The 7283-nt window shown below is 44.9% G+C and overlaps 1 long non-coding RNA gene across 2 annotated transcripts; it reads left to right on the top strand.

Moving 5' to 3' along the window:
* Positions 1-446: 446 nt before the first annotated feature.
* Positions 447-3439, top strand: LOC119321710. 2 transcript variants are annotated; one of them, XR_005155154.1, is made up of 3 exons: positions 447-1452; positions 2674-2866; positions 3027-3439. It is a non-coding gene; the product is annotated as an uncharacterized LOC119321710 (long non-coding RNA). The 2 variants fall into 2 exon arrangements; XR_005155155.1 differs by having other exon boundaries at positions 447-1501.
* Positions 3440-7283: the final 3844 nt, after the last annotated feature.

Here is a 7283-nt window from a genome sequence, read left to right as displayed (position 1 = left end):
CGTAGTATGTAGTATGTAAGAATGTTTAGGTAGTATATGTACTACTTTTAGGTAGTATGTAGTCTATTTTGAGCATACTCCTTTGTACGTACAAATATGTTCGTATTTCACAAATATTATAAAATCATGGGCTCACATACAATTTTTTCACATAACTCGCTTTGGAGTATCTTACATATAGTATGTGAACATACTAAAAATAATAAAGTAGAGTATATACTACCACATGGTAGTATTATGAGAAATGGGTGTAACTACACCCGGTAGTAGGATGCATTTTCCCTATATATATATATATATATATATATATATATATATATATATATATATAGGACAGGGCTATTCTGTTACTAGTAACAGAATAATATTCTGTTACCATCGAGCCCTATATACAAGACGATGGTGATTTACCCGCTGGAAAAGAGAAAAAGGAAACGACCCACTAACCCCACGGTTCCCACTCATCTCCCTCAATCCCGACCACCCCACGCGCGCCCCGCCGCCTCCCATCTTCAGCGACGCGCTGTGCCCCTGCCTCCCACCTCCGGCTTCGCGCCGCGCCCCCTGCTTCTAACCTCCGGCGATGTGTCGTGCCCCTGCCTCCCTCATCCGGTGACCCGCCACACCCCGGGGGGACTCCCTCCCCGGCGACGGGCCGCCGCCCGGCCTCCTCCCCAGCGCGCCACCGCCGGCTTCCTCCACGGTGACGCGCCGTCGCCCGGCCTCCTCCCCAGCGCGCCACCGCCCGGCTCCTCCCGGCGACGCGCCTCCAAACTCCCTCTTTCCCCGCCAATGTACACTGCATGACCTGTGTGCCCGGCTGCCGCATACGAGGTTGTGCACCGGCCCAACCATCTCCGTCTGGATCCCCCGCCTCCCACCGTGGCTCCTCGCCGCCACCATGGGATCCCACCTGACAGCTTCCCCCCGAGCGCCCCGTGCCCGGCTGCCTCGCTTCCATCACCAGTCTTCGCCCCTCCACCATGCCTCCTCCCACAAGCCCGATCCAGTTCCAGCGACCTCCACCAGGAAGCACGTCGGTCTCGCCATGGTCACATCGGCAGTCCAACTGGTCGATCCGTGGCCGGTCGCTCAATGTGCTGCGTATAGGCCACCCCTTGCTCCACCCATGGGCCTGGCTCAGCTTTCTTCCTCCCATGCTATCTCTCATCTGCCTACTTGTCCTGCTCTGTTCCATCTCCTGAACTGTTGATTATGCATCAACTCTCGCGTTATGTGGTGTTCTTGCTCCCTCTCTCGTAGCTACAGAATTCATAAACTGCCAATTTATTTTGAATTGAACTGATGTTGCTCTTGAATCAGACCTTCAATGATCCGGTAGCCGGCGTCTGTCCTACTCCATCTCCTTTGGTCTTTTTCTAGTTTGAGACAGTGAGAGCCGCCTAGGACGACTCGTGGGGGACCAAGCTGCACCATCGAGAGCCTCGACAAGTACGTCTTCCTACCAGCCCCCGATGGTAGTTTTCTCCACCGTGAGAAGGTCCATCTTCTCATCACCTATCCGTCCCAATACATGCTAAAAATATATATGGCGAAGTGGATGCTATTTTCATTTATTTTCTGAAGAAAACTGAACTTGGTCAGAGTAACTGAAGAACACAACTTTAGTTGATGATTGCGGGTTGTCTTTGTGCTTTGATTGGTCTCATTTCGAAGATATTTCTTTAGTGTATGACATGGTTGCTGCAGATATCCAAATAAGTAGACACAAAATTTGCATGAAAATAGAATTTTGGCTGCGTTTTCCAATAAACTGTTAGTTCTTGAGTATGTGTAATGCTGCCATTTTACTGTGCATTTGTTTACATGTGCTTTAGAGCAACCACTCCAAAAAAGAGCCACAGGAATGTGCTGCCATTTTACTTGACAAATCAAGCAATGCAGGTTCTCTGGTGCGCCAAGTATGCACAAATGTGGATAACTTTATTCCAGTAAAAGCTTGCATCTGCGTATTTCATCTTTAAGGGTCCAGGATGGGAGTCTAGTTGTTTATTCTTCTGCTTAGAGAACTTCTTCAGTTTGCATGGGAGAACTTATTCTATTCCTGTTGCTCGCAAGATGTTTGTTGATATGCCTAGAAGAACTAAAAGAATCTTTTGTGATGCTTCTTTGTTGTTCAATAAAAGCTAACTTTTATGCACATGTGGACTATAAAACATTTGCTATGGAGCAGTACACGTATTTAAACTTTTATGTGGACTATAAACATTTGCTATAGTTCACCTTCAAAAACTTTATAAGTACAGAGATATCACCTAGATGTAACACATTTGCTTTGGAGGCTCACAAAGGGCACTAAAACTAGCATGTTGATGTTGTATGTGCATGGTGGAGGCCTCCTTCCTATTGTTATTTGCTCCATATTGAGAATTGTTTTGTAAAAGTTAATGGGATGGCTGCAATTAGGAGTTGAGGCTAGCAAGTTCAAACTCTCTTGAATGGATAGACCATAATGCAGTTAGGAGAAGTGATGTTATGAATATGTTGTATGCTATATCAGTGTGTATTACAAAAAAGTTCTATTTGTGTTAAATAAATAGTTCGGCAGTAGATTATATAGTAAATTCATTAAACCGGGATTTGGCAAGCAGTTTTGTAAAAAAGGTTTATGATGATTTGCTCTGACGTGATTTTTTGTGTCTATATTTGCAGCCCAACAAGATGAACCGTACACGCGAGGAACCTCCCGAGCGTAGCAACTCCTCCGTCCAAGTCAAGCGCTGGGCGCCGTCCAGGTCGAGCACTGGGTGCTGTCCAAGTTAAGTCATCCAACAGCGGGGAGCGAGCTTTACTCCGGGGCAGCCCATCCTAGACGCGCAGCTGCTCTGCTCTCCACATGAATTTAGTACATAATACTCTCCCTCTCTCTCTCTCAATTTATTCAAACCTATAGCATGGACACAGTTTGTATGAAAAAATACCTCTCTGAAGTTCTAATTTGTTGTACAGATGCCTTCAGAAATTAACAAAATATAAATTATTATTTGTTCCTTGTTATATGACAGGATTGGATTGGGTTGTAGTGCATGTTAGGCTCTATTGATCTCCGTCCACGAGTGGTGCTACCTCGAGTCCGGTCGATGGCGTCCACGAGCACGAGCAGCCCGTATCCGGCGGCAAGATGAAGGTTACCCATGAACCATGCTTCCCCTAATCACCTCCACCTTGTGCGAATTCGTAGCTGAGAATAAGCACAAGCACCTACAGTCCCCCGGTGGCTTTGGCCGCACTTGGCCACTAGCTCGTCCATCATGGTGACTGGCAGCCGTCCAAGTGGAACGCGGACATCAGTCCATGGAGAACTAGTTTGTATAAACTGCTGTTATGTATAATTAGGGGATCCAATGTTGAAAAGTTCAATTAAGCTGTGTGTGCAAATTCAAAGAATTATTGTAGGAAAGTTTAGAAGTTTGGTTTCGTGAGGAAATGTATGATTTTCTGTCAGTATTTGGTATGATTCATTTACCTCGGGTGCAACCCAAAACTAGACAAAAACTAGACAAAAATGTCAGATGATGAAAGGAAAAATGGTTTGAATTAAAAATATTGACCAGTACAAGTTAAAAACGGTGGTCCGTTCAGAATAAAGAAATGGCAGACATTCAAATTGTAAAGTTTAAGCAAAAAAAGAAACCCATGAAAATCCTGCTTAGTAAGTACCTCAGTACAAGTCGTAAAATGAGAGAAGTTCAGAACAACGTTGTCAAAAAAATGTTGAGTTAAAAAAAAGAAACAAAACAAACACATTTTCTTTTTGAATAAAATATTATTCAGTTCGATGATACAAACCATACAAGTACAGGGGCGACGATACAGTAAACCGTTGAAAACTTACGAGAAAAATATTACCCAAAAAACAAAGCAAAGTCTAGTTAGTGAAAACACGCTTAGTACAAACCCATGCAAGCATCAGTACAAGTACCCTTTTTCGGAACCGTTCAAAATTACTCTACAAAAAATAGCTCAGTACAAACATACACATATATCAGTAAGACTACTCTGTTTTTCAGACGAGAAAACAGCAGGATCCGTCATGCCATATTCAAAATTACTCTTAAACGGTTACGAAATAGAGAAAACGTTCAACATGACTAAGTTTTGCATTTTTGATATATCTTTTTTCTTTTCCTGCTTGCTAGTCTGAACACTTTTGGTAAGTTCGCACAATTCCACCCGTAGGGTGTATCTTAAACTTTGCTGAATGCCGGCCAATCTCTAGCCTTCCTTGCGTGAACTCCTTGTTTTTTTCCTTTGCTGCCCTCCCTTAGCTATCTTCTTGCCAGCCAAGCAGCCGCTCTACGGACTGCGGCTGGTTTGAGTACTTAGCTTTTTTGCGGGAGGGTAACTACTTAGCCATTTGGAGGTTTTTGCAAGGGAGGGAGAGGCCGGCCGGCCGGCTGCTCGGCATCTGGCCGGGCAGGTATGGTGCCGACCTTGGTTATGTGTGCCTTTTCTTTAACCATTTTTCATGTGGTCACTGTCTTGTCGCTTCTGCCCGCCATGCAGCCGCTCTGCAAACTATGGCTTTTGACAGAAGAAGTTTTAGGTACCAACACATTACTTGTCCGGCTGCGGGAGGCGGCATATAGTAGAGGGTGGCAAACCTCCAGGCCGACTAGTCGACCCGGTGCCAGGTGGAAATCATAAAACAGAAACATACTCATGGGCATAATACTTATCATATAGATAAAAGGAGGGCAGTCCCCGAGTTCGTCTCGGGGGACCCGGAGTCTTTATACATAATACAAAAGGTAGTGTGCTACATACTGCTTTCAACTGTAAAATCTCAGGAGGAGGTTTGCATTCCACGGCCTCTCCGTCTCCTTGCCTGAATCATCTCACTTGCGTGCTCTGGGCTTCTGAGCGTCGATCAGATAGTAGGAGTCGTTGCCCATCACCTTGCTAATGATGAAGGGGCCTTCCCAAGGCGCCGAGAGCTTGTGCTGGCCGGCTGTTCGTTGGATCAGCCAGAGCACAAGGTCTCCCTTTTGGAAGGATCTTGGCTTCACCTTGCGGTTGTAGTATCGGCGTAGACTCTGCTGGTAGGTGGCGGACCGGATGAGTGCCAACAGCCGGCCTTCTTCTAGCAGGTCGACGCCGTCTTCTCGCGCCTCCTTGGCATCCTCCTCGGTGTACATGGTGACTTGTGGGGAGTCGAACTCTATGTCCGTCGGGATGAGGGCTTCAGCACCGTAGACGAGGAAGAAAGGCGTCAAGCCGGTCGACTTGTTCGGAGTTGTGCGTAGGCTCCAGAGGACGGTCGGCAGCTCGTCGATCCAGCAGCCGGCCGAACGCTCAAGAGGCTCGACCAGTCGGCGCTTGATGTCGGACAAGATGAGGCCGTTTGCTCTCTCAACCTGGCCGTTTGATTGTGGAAGGGTAACGGACACTAAGTCCAGTTGGATACCCTGTGTCGCGCAGAAATGAGCCAAGGCTTCTTTGGCAAAGTTCATGCCATTGTCGGTGATGATGCTATGTGGTATGCCATACCGAGTGGTGATGTCAGCGATGAAGGTCACGGCAGTCGGCCCATTCAGTTTCTTGATTGGCCTGGCCTCTATCCACTTGGTGAACTTGTCCACAGCGACAAGCAGATGAGTCTTGCCGCGACGGGCTGTCTTGAATGGCCCCACCATATCCAAACCCCAAACAACAAATGGCCAAGCAATTGGGATAGTCTTGAGTGCAGAAGCTGGCAAATGCGGCTTGGAGCGGAATCATTGGCACCTTGGCATTTCTGGACCAACTCTTTGGCCTCTTCAAGAGCAGTCGGCCGGAAGAAACCATGACGAAAGGTTTGGGCAACAAGTGCTCTTGAGGCCGCGTGGTGCAACGACCGGATTTTCGGGATATTAATTTCCCAGAAAATGGCCCTTGTGCTCACCAGCCCCAGGATTACTGTTAGCTGGCGAGACACCAACTTGATATAGAAACTCCAAGCAAAATACATAATATGAAGTACAAGACCATTCTGGCCTATGAGTACAACACAAGGTTTCTAGTGGTTGATGGCGGAAGCGGTTTGTGGTTCATCAGCGTCTATGGGACTCCATTTCCCACAGGAACAGCTAACCTGGATAACTCCTATCTTCGTGAGACTGTTATCACCATTGTGTAGGTTCCGGGGCTGTCATCGCAACGCTCCTCTCCATGCAAGAAATCTGGCCAAGACAATAGCCAGGGACAAGCCAGTGAGTACTTTTGAATGTACCACTACTAGGAAAAGGCCTACTAATGGTGCACCGGTTTTGCCTACTAATGGCGCACTACTGGTGCGCCATTAGTATCACGCGACTAGTATTTTTTACGTGCGCCATTAGTATCTGGTATACTAATGGCGCACCTCGCAGTGCGCCATTAGTTTTGCCCACAGTGCGCCACTAGTGTCTGCTACACTAATGGCTCACCATATGGTAGTGCGCCATTAGTAACAATTTTTTAATTTTTTTTGGTTTTTTCTTAATTTCAGGTCACTATTTCACATATGAGATATACATACATAGCCAACACGTAGCCAACACATAGTTCCATATAACAACCATAGGCAACATATATATATACAACAAGCATCCATATAACAATCATAGTTCCATCATTACATATTACAAAAGTTTCACATTGTGCATCCAACACCGTTATCCATCAATTCACAAAAGTTTCACATTGATACAAAATAAAAACACAAATGGAAAAGAAGCAGTCCATCCATGCAAGCTTCCGTGAATTAAATCAAATCTGCAAAATGATAAACAAGAAGTTAGAAGAAGAAGAAGAAGACTAGAAGAATACTAGAAGAAGAAGACTAGAAGAAGAATAAGAAGAATTTTGGAGCCAACTTAGGTAAAATGAAGCTAACCTATGTCATTTTTGAAAAGAAGAATAATAAGAAGAAGACTATAAGCTTATTATGTAAACTTGATCATTTTGTGCTAACATAAGTTATTTTGGAGCTAACCTATAGGAAACTAAGTATATAAGCTCTAAGTTAGCATATTAGAGCCAACTTAGGTAAAATGAAGCTAACTTATGTCATTTTGGAAAAGAAGAAGAATAAGAAAAAGACTATAAGCTTATTATGTAAACTTGATCATTTTGTGCTAACATAAGTTATTTTGGAGCTAACCTATAGGAAACTAAGCATATAAGCCCTAAGTTTGCATATTAGAGCCAACTTAGGTAAAATGAAGCTAACCTCTAGGAAACTAAGCATATTAGAGATAACATAGGTAACTAAGTATATATATATATATATATATCATTTT

Source organism: Triticum dicoccoides, chromosome 6B (assembly GCF_002162155.2).
Source record: "Triticum dicoccoides isolate Atlit2015 ecotype Zavitan chromosome 6B, WEW_v2.0, whole genome shotgun sequence".
NCBI classification, from domain to species: Eukaryota; Viridiplantae; Streptophyta; class Magnoliopsida; order Poales; family Poaceae; genus Triticum; species Triticum dicoccoides.
This window is presented reverse-complemented; position numbering and strand designations above follow the sequence as displayed.